Below are 14,333 nucleotides of genomic sequence, written 5' to 3' on the forward strand. Positions count from 1 at the left end.
TACATAACAAGGCATAACTGACACCATCATGAGCACACCGACAAACAGAACAGTCTGTATGAAAGGAGGCAGTAGGCTTGCAGTACCCCATTTCATGTAAGTAATGTAAATGTAGGTGAAGTATACGGTACTATACATCTAGATACCTTGTGACAGCTCACCTCTGACACACCCACATTTTGTAACAGCCTAGGTCATTTATGGTGCTCCCCACCTAGACTCAATAATACAGGGCCATATACTACTGTTACATACACTGGCCGCTGGAGTACATAAGGGCACACATGTATTTTGTAGGTGACGCACACACATATATGACCCCAGCCCCACTGTATATGTGGGGGATACAACAGTAGTGGACTAATGGCTGCAATGGCAGTGTGATATACTCACAGCCCACTACAGAACAGCCCACAACACCATGACATATGTGCAAAGCTTGGTATGTAGATGGAGAACAGAGACTGGAACACAAGCACATATGTGGAACACTGTTGCCATACATTAAGCAAGTTGCTGGTGTTACAGGATAGTCTGCATCATACCCTTAGTCAGGGAATTAAGGTTAGAAACATAAATGGATGTAGCCATGTATTGATAGCACTCAAAACACACACTGCCAGTGTAATATCTGACACAGAACCTGTGTGGTGGACGGACAACACATGATAGGCATATCTCTGTCCAGCAAGAGAACAGGCCCACAGTAGTGAGCTATGCAGACAGACTTCATTCCAATGTAAACTAGTATGTATACACACACACACTGTAACACCAGTACTATACAAAGCATAATACAACTCTACACAGAGTCTGTCTTTAGTTTCTGATCTTCCTACAAACATGTGGCCGCCCTGAGTGTGCAGGTTCTCCTGTAAGAGGTATTGCTATCTGCTGTCTGTAACACTGATGTCCACACACAGGAAGGATGTCCATCACACAGGAAATGTAAAGGGACCACACCCACATGCTGTAGGGATTTATAGTGGGTGGTTGCCATGACAGCGGTAATTGGAAGTAGTACACATCTGCAATCATATATATATATATATATATATATATATATATATATATATATATATATATATATATATATATATATATATATATATATATATATATATATATATATATATATATATATGGCTATCTGGATAAGTATATGCACATATATTTTCACCATATGTCCTGGATATGGAGTATAGCCCTACCCCAGCCCCTATTGTCCCAAAGTCATAGTGCAAGAGTATGTCAGGTATATATAGCAGGTATATTAGTAGACTATTGCTACTCTCACTGGGATTGTCTTCACAGACATGGTGTTTGTGGAAGGTCAAATCTGCTTATAACATGTGTGCCACTGGCTACTGACAGACATCCTAAGGAAATTATTGTAAAGTACAGCCACTAGCATGTAATGCCCCTGTGGAGTGCAGCAGAGATATTGGCCAATATATGTGGAACTTCGGACACACCCTGTACAGTCCAGAGCTTTACACATAATCGCTTAGTGCACAACATGTGCACCAGGCCTGACAATATGGATGTAGACAGCCATGTAGATGGGTATAACACATAACAACTGGTATACATTTGCCACCATAAGTTTTGCATTCACACACTCCTGTCTGGCCTGACACAGAATGACTGCTGTTACAGGAGTGCCATGGACACATACTACTCACTAGATATTGACATACATCTGTACAGCATCCCACTGCTCTGTCTGACATACGTGACTGTTAAGGGAAGCCCAGCAGCAGTACATCTGGCAAGTATCTGCACATGACATTACACTGGGTAAGTACACTAAGTTGCTAGGCATGTAACAATGCACTGTGCAGGCTACAGGCAGACTGGCTCAACACTGGCCTACGTCTCCTATAGGGGAATGCACATGTACCTGCATATATAGCAGGTTCAACAGGCATGTCAAAGCACAGGGTAAGATACGCCTGTGTGAAAGTGCATAACCACAACCAATGTGAACACAGCCAAAGTCATATATGGTAAGCTAGCATAATATTACAGTATATGGACTATCTGTTCTACACCATCCTCATATGTGCCACTCACAGAATGACCCTACATATACTGGGCTGCTACACAGTTTGGTCTGATGGCTGTCTGTGGTATGAGACATGTGTGTATGGCCCTACAAATATGTACGTCAAAATGGTACCATACATTGGGCCAGCAGTTAACATCAGATAGAAGGGGAACTAGAACAATGACGTTTACCACAGTCTGTACACAGGCTACAGTATATATTAACAATACACACACCGCCGGCATTCACCATCACTACACAGACCTCAGTACTGTACAAACATCCACAGAATGCCCAGGTTATGTCATAAAATATAATCCCTACTGTACATAACATGTGTAGCAGTCGGATATATCATTGGCTTGTTCTCAGATATGATGACACTATTTATGGTGTACAGCACATATGCACCACTTCATGCATGACATATGTAAAAAGGTTGACAGAGGTGTGGCTGACAGCACATACACAGGGCCAGTATAGACATGTTGCTGTGATAACCTCATACATTTACCATTGTAAATGGGTTTGTTGCAACATGTGTCCTATAAGGGATATAAAGTCAGTAACTGTCAGGGCCTTCACCATCTACAGACTGCAATCCTCACAGGTAGATGTTCCATGGCTAACACATGAAACCAAAGGCACAGCACTGCCCCGTCTGCAGATGACCCTGCAGATGGGGATTCCTCATATACATGGAACTGACATGGCAGGTATTGCGACATGTAAGACAGCCCATATCCAGACAAACACTGTTAAACCATCATTACTCCAAATGCAGTATAGCAGCACTTATAGTCTGTAGTCAGGTTAGGCACATCCCCCTCCTGTTTGTTTCCTTCTTTCCACAGTGTATGTTGTTAGAGGTGTTGCCAAACAACATATTTAGTTTCTGCTCACAGTGAATGAAAAGGGCCAACACCACCGTGATGTTCCTAGATACTGGAGTGTGTTTCCATGCAATCAGCTATGGGAATGTTACCACAGCTGTTCCACATGCAATCAGCTAGAGAAGGGCTGCAATTCGTGCAGAGACCATCAGCTGATCATGAGCATCGCTTAAAATACACATGCTGCTGCCTAAGCAAAGCAGGTGTGGGTCTCCACATCCACCAGAGAGGGAGTGGGGGAGGCAGACAGAGGCAAACACATGTCAGGGAGGGGTGGGAGAGTAAAACTGAAGTATGTTTGTGTCACACACCTACCAGCATAGGGTATCAAATCCCTGACAACTATGTAGTGCTATCACACTTCGATGCAGTTATTGGATGTGCCACATGGGTTACCTGCGGTGGAACACTCAGAACATATATGTGATGGTGAGTGACATCTGCAACAGGGATATGGTACATATTCGGTAGGTGACATACACGTGCCTGTCTGCATGAACAGGTGCCAGCATCAACACAGCCACACTTTCACAGGGATGCACACACATTGACACACTTGGCAGGGCCAGGAGTACAACTCATCACTAGTGGGATTGCCACAACACATCAATGTGCAGGTATCACATGCACCACATGGGTCATATGGAGATCGTATGGGCAAAGATTATGAGGTGGTGTCAGACAGACAGCATGATTCAGTATGCCCAGGGAGGTTGTAGTGAGTGTGGATGTGAACATACGCACCATACAACACACACACAAGCACACTGTGTGCCAGTACTGACATGCATGGGTGCATGTCTGCACGGGTGTGTGGTGGTCAACTATGCCAGCAGGCTATACAAGGGTAGGTGATGGGTATACCTTGGCATCACGCCACATGACAAGGGTCTGCATTGTGGCTCAGGGCTGTCAATTCTGCATTTACCCACACAGGTGGGTATTGTATCCCCCATCCAGTCACCTGAGTGGCTATTGTGTGTGGCCAATGCTGTGCATCCCCTGCCATGTATGTGTTCCTTACTCCATGATATGGATTCATAGGTTCATAGTTTTATAGGTTAGTACTAGGCTAGTGGACCTAGGGCCTATACATGCCTAGCCACAACAATTCCCTGGCTATTTCTTCCCACAATATCTACTTTTCTCCATGATGTCATTCCATGAAATTGTGTCTAGGTGGTGTCTAGGATGTGCACACCTCCCACATGCATGTACAGTGACATGTGGAACTGTACCCGAGGTGTCTGGCCCATGTTGTGAACACAGATTATCATCAGATGTGCCAGTCTGGCCCACATGTGGCAGGTACTGCACAGCAGGTTTACCCTGCACCTACATTGATAGCATGCTAACAGCATTCCCTGGTGTCAGTGGCATCTGTCCATACAGGACATGTTGTCAGGCATAGTATGTCCATTGTGGGTCACATGCGATGGCACCACAGGTGGTGCAGGTGTCCATTGGGGAACATGGGGGGGTGCACTGTCTGCATGTACATGCATATTGGACAGGTGGGCAGGGTGACATGCCCTCTGTAGCCCACTGCTATTACTCCATAGTTACTATCAGTGGCCAATATGCAGTGTACTACCCATATATTGGCTGTTGCCTAGGCATGTGTGTGTATGAGACATGGGTTGAGAGTGTGCTCTGGGTAATACTGGTGTTGCTAACTGTGATTGTCTGGCCTTGATGTCACATGTATGGGTATGGCTTTGCACCCCAGCCTCTCACATATTTAACATCTGTTATCTCAGTATGGTTGACATTGTGATATATCGTAGGGCCACCATATAAGAAATATGCAAAACCTGCTCCACATTGGCCACTGGTGTCATACACACACAACCACCTCTACACAGGATACAAGTTACAAACACACACCTGTCATGCGTGGCAGTAGAACCCCTACTTAACTAGTTTACTGCACTACACAGTTATAGTACGTGCCACGGACATTACTAGATTACTCTTTCCCCAAAGGTCTATTTCACAATGAACGACATCAGCAGGATTACCAAAGTAGGGCATTTCAAATGTACTGCGAGTGAGTAGCCTAAAATGCATTGCTCAATACGCAGACAGTGAGACACACACAAAATATCCACAACTGGCATGTGTGGGTATAGAACCCATGACTGAGGTCTATATCACACTAGAGCATGGAGCTATTGTAGGACACACCATGGGGATTACATGAGAACTCCTTCCCCAAAGGTTTATTTCACAAGGGATGATATCAGCAGGATTGCCAAAGTAAGGCATTTCAAATGTACTGCAGGTGACTAGCCTATAATGCATTGCTCTGTAAACAGACATTGAAACACACACAAAACATCCAGAACTGCCATGGACCCCTACCACAGTTCTAAATCACACTCCAGCAGTACGCAGTTAACGAACACACTACAGAGATTACTGGGCTACAATGTTCCCAGAGGTGTATTTCTAGGTGGGTGACATCAGCAGCTTTGCCAAAGTTGAGTATATAACTTGTAAGGAGAGTGAGTACTCAAAAAAGCATTGCTCTACTCAGTCAGAGACAGACATGCACACACACAGTTGCCATGTCTGGGGTTAGAACACCTACCTAACTACTTTATCACACTGCAGCAGTATGCAGTGACATGATCGTGCTATGGAGATTAGTAGGTTGCAACCTTCCCTGAGGTGTATTTCTAGGTGGGTGACATCAGCAGCCTTGCCAAAGTTGAGCATATAACTTTTAAGGAGAGTGAGTACTCTAAAAAGCATTGCTCTACTCAGTCAGAGACAGACATGCACACACACAGTTGCCATGTCTGGGGTTAGAACACCTACCTAACTACTTTATCACACTGCAGCAGTATGCAGTGACGTGATCGTGCTATGGAGATTAGTAGGTTGCAACCTTCCCGGAGGTGTATTTCTAGGAGGCTGATATCAGCATCCTTGCCAAAGTTGAGTATATGACTTGTAAGGAGTGTCAGTACTCTAACAAGCATTATTCTCTACCCAGTCAGAGACAAATGAACAAACAGGCAGACACACACACAGTTATCAGGTCTGGGATTAAAACACCTACCTAATTATTTTATCACACTACAGCAGTACACAGTTACAGGATGCGCTACGGAGATTAGTGGGTTACAACTTTCCCTGAGGTGTATTTCTAGGTGGGTGACATCAGCAGCCTTGCCAAAGTTGAGTATATGGCTTGTAAGGACTGTGAGTACTGTAAAAAGCATTGTTCTCTACTCAGTCAAAGACAGACGGACACACACACACTTGCCAGGTCTGGACTTAGAACACCTACCTAACTACTTTATCACACTACAGCAGTATGCTGTTACAGGATGTGCTATGGAGATTATTGGGTTACAACCTTCCCAGAGGTGTATTTCTAGTTGGGTGACATCAACAGCCTTGCCAAATTTGAGTATATGAATTGTATGGAGTGTGAGTACTGTAAAAAGCATTGTTCTCTACTCAGTCACAGACAGATGGACACACACACACACACACACACACACACACACACACACACACACACACACACACACACACACACACACACATACTCACACACACACACACACAGTTGCCAGGTCTGAGGTTAGTACACCTACCTAACAACTTTATCACACTGGAACAGTGCCCAGTTACAGGACGCGCTATGGAGATTACTGGGCTACAGTTCTCCCAAAGGAGCATTTCACATTGGATGACCTAGCAGGCTTGTCATAGTAGGGTTATGGGGAGGGCAATTTGTGCATGGGCCATAATCCATTCATCTAGGGGTTGACACACCACATGCGGGCACACACAGGGTCATATGTCACAGGTATGTGTATACAGCTACTAGATGACTACTTCCTTGTACAGTCATGTTGCAAGGCTGGCACGTGCACCTCATAGTCTGTAATGCTGACAGATACTGGTGGCTAGTATCTGCAGTGGGTGACATCTGCACCTCATGTGTTTGGGGCCCTTTGGCTGTGTTCTGGGTGGGACAGGCCTGGATGGCTCCTTGTCACAGTGACCCTTTTCCACACATCTATGTACATCTACCTTTGGCTTATTTTAGTGTGTTGTCCTGGCATATATGTCTGTATTCCTATCCACTGTGTGTGCAAGGCATGAGTGGTGCATACTGACAAGCATCTGCACTAACAATGGCAACTGCCAGATATGTCTGGTCCACTGGAGTTTGCAGTCATGGCCTTCATGTGTTTAAGTGTGTGAGCATGCCCAGTATGACCTTTCAGTATGTTGTTGACAGACATTGCCTGACATTGCCGTCATTTCTCTGTGTGAGTGAGCATGCCCAGTATGGCTGTCTGTATTGCATGTGTGGATCAAGTGTAGCTAGTTTGTAGTGTGGTGCTGACCTTTGTGTTGTACACTGACAGGTAGCATGATGTGTCTGCAGGGTATCCATCGGTCAGTTGGCATTGACTGTTGCTACATTTCTGCATAGCGGGGGGACACCTGACTGTTTCTACATTTCTATACAGGTTTGTGGGGGCCACACCTGACTGTTACAATATTTGTATGTAGGATTAAGGGGGCACACCTGACTATTTCTACATTTCTACACAGGGGTGGGGGGCACACCTGACTGTTACTATAAGTCTACATAGGATGGGGGGTCACACCTGACACTTATACACATTTGCTAGGACTGTACTGGTATGTTGGGTACTCCATTTCAGTTTGTAGTCTTACCTATCGTGCTGGCTAGAGGCATACCAGTGTACGACAGATCATAGCTTTTAATTACCTACATATTAGTTTCTGACTTCCTAGCCTTCACAATTGACATCCAACTGGCCTGGGGGGTTACCCATAGGCCTCATTCAGAGGCCATAGTACAGCATTTGTTTTTGTTTGTCTACACCTGTCCTGCTGGCTGTGACTCTTGGGTATGTGACCTCCCCAACTGGCATGTGTGAGTCACTTACCTTGTGGTTGTCCCAGTATTGAGGGTGGTGCTACAGAGCTGCCTATGTCGGATGCACATAGTACACTCCCTATACATGGTTGAGCACAGGTAGTGTCATGTTTGGCATCCCTTTTATTGTATGTGTGAGTCAGAGAGAGGTGTCATTCCCTGGGTCCCTACCATGTCAGTGCATGTGCTATGTGTTGCCTCTTTGCCAAGGCCAGGGCATACTGAGCACGCCTCCTTCTGCCTACTGGGGCAGGCTCAGGTTGTTCCACCTCCGAGTCACTCTGTGCCTGTGCAGGCCTTGGCAATGGTTGGGGGCTGTGTGGCCCTGCCCCATGCTGTTCCTGCTGCAGCTGTTTCTGCAGGACCATATTGTGTAGCATGGCACATACAAAGACAATTTGGGTAAATGTAGTTGGTGAGTACTGCAAGGCTCCACCAGAAGTGTCCATGCACTGGAACCATGACTTGAGCATCCCAAACACATGCTCTGTTATGATTCTTGTTTGTGCATGTGCCTCATTATGGAGTTCTTGTTCGGGTATGTGTGCATTTCTGATGGGTGGCATTAGCCACGGCTCCAGTGTGTATCCAGCATCCCCATTAGGTTTACGTGTGGGATGTCCCCATTGGTAAATCTCTGGTACAGCTGCATCAGATGCCAGATGTGGGAATCGTGATAGCTTCCAGGGCAGCCAGCACACACATTCATTATTATGCCCTGGGCATCGCACATGACCTGGCAGTTGATGAAGGGGAAGCCCTTGTGGTTGATGTAGACCCTACCCTGCTCACTGGGTGGTTCTTTGATGATTATGTGCGTGCAGTCTATTGCACCCACTACCTCAGGGTATTCTGCTATTTGGTGGAAGAGACACATATTGCTGGCCAACGCCTCAAGGGTGTTGGTGATATATACATGCTCACCGACATGTGCTGACATGGCATCCATGAACTGGTGGAGTACCCTGGATGCTGATGCCTGTGAAATTCCCATAATATTCCCAGTTGGCCTTTGGAAGGTACCTGTAGCTAGTATTCTTAGGCCTACACATACCTTGCTATCCACTGGGATGTTAGTTCTGTGTGTGAGGCGTGATTGGCACAGCTCAAAAATTTGCTGTAGGAGGTCCCTGTCCACCTTATAGCGCTGCACTATCTCCAGTTCATGTAGCCCTTGGTAGGTTACCCTGGGTCTGTATAGTCTTCTCCATCTCTTCACTGTGGGTTGGTTAGCAGCATTCACATCCTCACCACCCTCAGCCTCTTGCACATGCTGGTTTATGATAGCAAAAGCAGCCCCTAACATTTTTTTGTTTTGCTTTCATTTTGTAAAATTTCCCCATTTGTATACACCAGCGGTGCAGAATTTTTGGGAAAAATAAGGGGGAAAGGTGTTTGCATATTTTATAGTGGTGTTCTGGCCTGAGCTGGGCTGCTGCATGTGTAATTGGCTGATTCTGATACATTTCACCTGCCAGCTATGCTAGTTCTCCTTGGTTACATTCCTACTGCTGGTTTCCCTTCCTATTGCCTTCCTGTTTAAGCCCGGGGCGTGTCTCATAAACACAGTGCTCAGATGTGAATGGAGCTGCTATTTCCTGTTTTTTTTTACACCTGGTGTGCACCGCGCAAACACGCGTATGCGCTGTAAGCAGGTTTTACAGGATTTTGGCTTGTTCTACCTGTGTACACCATGATTTTCTTGGTGTAAGATAGGACAGCCCTAGATACAACCCCTGCCTTAGCTTAGCTTAGCTAAGGGCAAACATGAGCCACAGTGCTCCAATTAACTTACAGCATACCTGACACACCCCCTTCTGATGTCAGCTATGCCTAGGGCTTACACTCATGGTTTTCCTAGTCCTACACTCTTGGGTGCAGGCTTACACTGACATGGAAGCTGGGATTGTCTGTCATTCCCCTCATTTGCAAAGGATTGCCTGATAATCCTTAGTTACATGCCCCACACTCAGCCTTCCCCCTTAGCAACCAGTCTGTACTGGCCATGTTGCGTTTTGCCTGCCATTGACTATTATGGCAAAATAATGATTTTCTTCTTAATGGTTGTTTTAGCTTTTTTTTTTTTTTTTTTTTTTTTTTTTTTTTTTATTTTTAGCCCGATCCTGTTATTTTTAGCCCAATCCTGTTTGTGTGCCACTGCCCTTGGCTTAAACAGCCAATATCAGCCAAAAAAAAATGTTAAATATTTCATTTTTCCACTGCTTTCCATGCCAATAGCCAATTATGTGGCCATTGGCATGGATTACACATCATATGCACACTTTATTTGGGGCTGTCATGCCTCCGTTTTGTAGTTTGCAGAAATGTACTCAGTTACTAACCGAGTACATTTCTGCAGACTGCAATCGTCCTGCACGGACAACTGCCAGCTTCCTGGATCACAAATTACCCTCATTTTCATGGTTTTCACCTACAAATGAAGGTAATTTGCATACATTAGTTTGGTCCATGCAGGATTAGTCTAAGAGCTGGATTGTACATCGGCCATATTGCTGAAAATAGCTCTTAGACTAATCCTGCATGCAATGCAGGGCTTCATAAATCCGGGGGGCAGTGTTACAAAATATTGAGAGGTGAACGACATACAAGCAGAAACTACAGCAATGGGGCTTATACATATAATCTCCAACTATGCAGTAGACCACTATTGGTAAATATATATTTATCTCATCATAAGGTGCCACACAATCCAAACCTGCCTGTACCAGAATAAGTAGTCTTTTTTTAATTTAATTGTTTTTTCTAAACTTGAATGTCCTCATAAGGCAGATATTCTAGTGTGATCACGTTGTTTTTGGAAAACTGTGTTTTACCTATAATGCACTGTGAGGACAGAGGTGATGTGATTAATTCACAGTAGTCTCTTCAGTCAGATTAAAATCCCATTGACTTATAATAAGAGTGATATACTGTTAAATATAAGAATCAACAGTAAAATTGTCAGTGCATGCTTTGCGTACTTGTTTCCATCATATGTGTACTTTAATCAAGTGCTTGCAGAAATATAAATAAGTAACTGAGATAACATAGCTTTTAAAAAAAAGTGAAATGTCGTGATCACAGGTCCTGTCTTTGTCTTACCTTTTGTCTCTTGTGCTATTTATGGTGAAGTTGTTCTCAGTTACTTAGAGTTTTTCAACTTTAGACTACAAAAGGCTTAATATATACTGAGAGGAGGGAAAATGCAGCTATAAAAGATAGAATACAATAAAGAGATGTGAATTTTTAGCCAGCATAGCTTTAAGACACCAGTAGATGTGAGAAAAAAAAAACAGTTACACACCCTGCGATGTGTGCTTATTTGATAAGAACTATTCTAATGTAATAGGAAAACTGGTATAAGAGTGAGTAAGAGAAATTCCTATAGAAAGTACCATGAGATTTCATTCAGCTTCATTATGGTGCTCACTGTGGATTGTCACTAGGCTAGAAAAGCCACACAGGGGAAAACCTGATAAGTCATGCTTTTTTAATATGCAGAAATATGAACATCATTCTTTGAGGAAAGAAAATATACCCGGGAGGAAAGAAATACTGTATTTAGTGTGTAGCTTTTCTATAAGTATGCTCCTAATACAGCTAACCCTATATGACCTACAGAAAGAAGCAATTCTGAGTACATTGTGGAAGCTGAGAAGAGCACTCTTAATGAAATCCAAAGACTGGAGCAAAACTGATTTAATGTACTTCCATTATGCCCTGATTTATGAAAGGTGTCCATTCCTGTCATGGTATTAAAACAACAGAACACTGGACTGGACTTTGAGCCATAGGTAGCACACCTGAGCACCACTACTTAGCATAACGCATGCACATGCAAAAGTTGCCTACATAAGTAAGCATGCATGCTATGGCATTGACATGAGCACCGCTACTTGGCATAATGCATGCACATGCAAAAGCTGCCTACATAAGTGGGCATGCACACTATGGCATTGACACCGCTACTTAGCATAATGCATGCATATGAAAAAGCTGCCTACATAAGTGAGCATGCACACTATGGCATTGACATGAGCACTACTACTTAGCATAACGCATGCACATGCAAAAGCTGCCTACATAAGTGGCATGCACACTGTGGCATTGACATGAGCACCACTACTTAGCATAATGCATGCATATGCAGAAGCTGCCTACATAAGTGGGCATGTACACTATGGCATTGACATTTATTTATTTTACATTTGTTAACCGGGAAAGTCCGACTGGATACAGGTCCATTTTCAGCAGAGGCCCGGCGAGAAAAGCTCCAAATGTACAAAAACAAGTGTAAATACAGTGAAATTATTACAGTGAGTTATCACAACACTGAGATTTGCTTAACAATATGTACACACAGGTACATGTTTTTCTCACACATATGACGTGAGCATCGCTACTTAGCATAATGCATACACATGCAAAAGCTGCCTACATAAGTGGGCATGCACACTATGACATTGACATGCAGCAGACCATTTATTTGCCTTATGCCGTTGTTACATGACTGTGAAACATACAGATTCATAGACATTGACAGAACTAGACATTATTAGCTTATACATGGCACAAGTTAGTACTTATGTGTGACTTTTAAGGCTGAGACCCCATGTTAGCAGCCACCATGTCCAGCAAGGATGGAGCAATGGCCATATTTCTGCAGCTTGAAATGCTATTTGACTGTTTTAAACAGCATTTCTATAGGATAACACCCAGGTGAGATATACAGTATTCCACAGCAGAGTGGTAAAGTTCATTTCACCAGTGTCTTCTGTATGTGACCATGTACGTAGAAATAGCCTATGGGGCAAAACTGCAATACTACTACTTGCCAATGCAATGTTTGCCTACAGCCTACACCTGCAGTTACTATATGTGTAGCTTACATAGTTGCATACATAAAATTGTCTCTGTGGGATGTCAGCTCATTACAACTAGACTGAGCCCTGCCAGTCTGGGCTATGCTGTATGTCAACAATGTTATATAAGTGTGGGCATTTGCCTGTGCATAGGTTATTGTAACACTACTTTAAACATGGTACCTCCACTGATGTACACTAAGTTGGCCTATAAACTATATCTGCAGGGAGAGATTCCCTAGCATACATACCTGTGTGTCCTTGTGGGATGACAACTCACATCAAGACTGCCTGTTCCTCCCCATCAAATCCTATGTAGGTTATTATCTTAGTGGGTATGTGTTGTTGAAGGACATGAACAAAACCCCTGCTAGCATAGCCTACCATCTTGTATCACCTATTCCCCCCCCTCAATCCCTACCTATGCTGATTGTGAAACTCCCATCATATGCACACATATCCCTGTGGATCTCTGTGTGTTATCTCCCTCAGCTATATACATCTACAGGTCTCTCCCTACCACTGCTCACCTGGGTTATCACTGGGATACCCTACTTTCCATAAAATACCAGTAGCCTGCATTATCATTCTAGCCCAGTACAACCCTGTCCCGTTGCATATTGTCAAGCCAAAGTACAATGTATCATTGCTAGGCTGTTTTATTCAGACATCACTGTACTATAATTATGATTTTCTTACTTCCTAGGTGTATATATGTCCTGTAGCAGTGATGGAAAGCAGAGGATAGAGAACTTCAGTTGTGCTGATAATAACATCCTACTATAAGCATTCAGTACTCATTGGCAGTAATTGTTGGATACAAGAGGTGTCTATCAGCCTCTGTAGGATTGAGCTCTGTCACATTAGTACCATGGATGTCAGGAATCACATGACACAGCAATGCATGAAACATGTCAATTGCATGATGCTGGCACTCACAGACAGGTCTAGAGCTGTTGGTGGCCAACTTGCAGTACAAGCCTCATGTTTGGGGAGTCATTTTTAGTATCACTGCATGGAATGATAAAGGTATGGGTATCATAGCAGGAAAGGCAGACACATTTTATAGAAGAGCTCAGACTCAGCATAGCTCATTGTATACACGCCAAAATGTATTTATTTATTTATTTGCAGTTGGTTTACCAGGATAGTCCACTGGGCCAAAATGAACCCGTTTTCAATGGAGTCCTGGGGAGAAAAGTTCCAGTAAGAAGGTTACAATAGGTTTTACATTAGATTAAAATGTTTACAAGTCAACAAATTAGAGCAAGACATTTCATGTAGTATGGCTTGAGAAACAAGGTTACAAGTAGGTTTTAGGTTATATTACAATATTTTCTAATGATGCAGTTTAAAGCATAATGTATCAAGTAGTACAGACAGGTGATGAAAGTTTCAGAAGATATAATATTGGTAATGAAAACATTTCTATATAAGTACTGAGAGGTCCTAAATATTGATCAAACTTGAAAGTATGGCACATAATACAATTTATAAAAAGTTTGGTTAGAACAAGTAGAGAGAGTTTGAGTTAGGAGAGGCAGTATAGGAAGTTAGAGGAAAGGAGGGAAAAAGGAGTTTGCCAGTTTATA

This window comes from Protopterus annectens, chromosome 9.part0 (assembly GCF_019279795.1).
Source record: "Protopterus annectens isolate FY-2018-M chromosome 9.part0, PAN1.0, whole genome shotgun sequence".
NCBI lineage: Eukaryota > Metazoa > Chordata > Ceratodontiformes > Protopteridae > Protopterus > Protopterus annectens.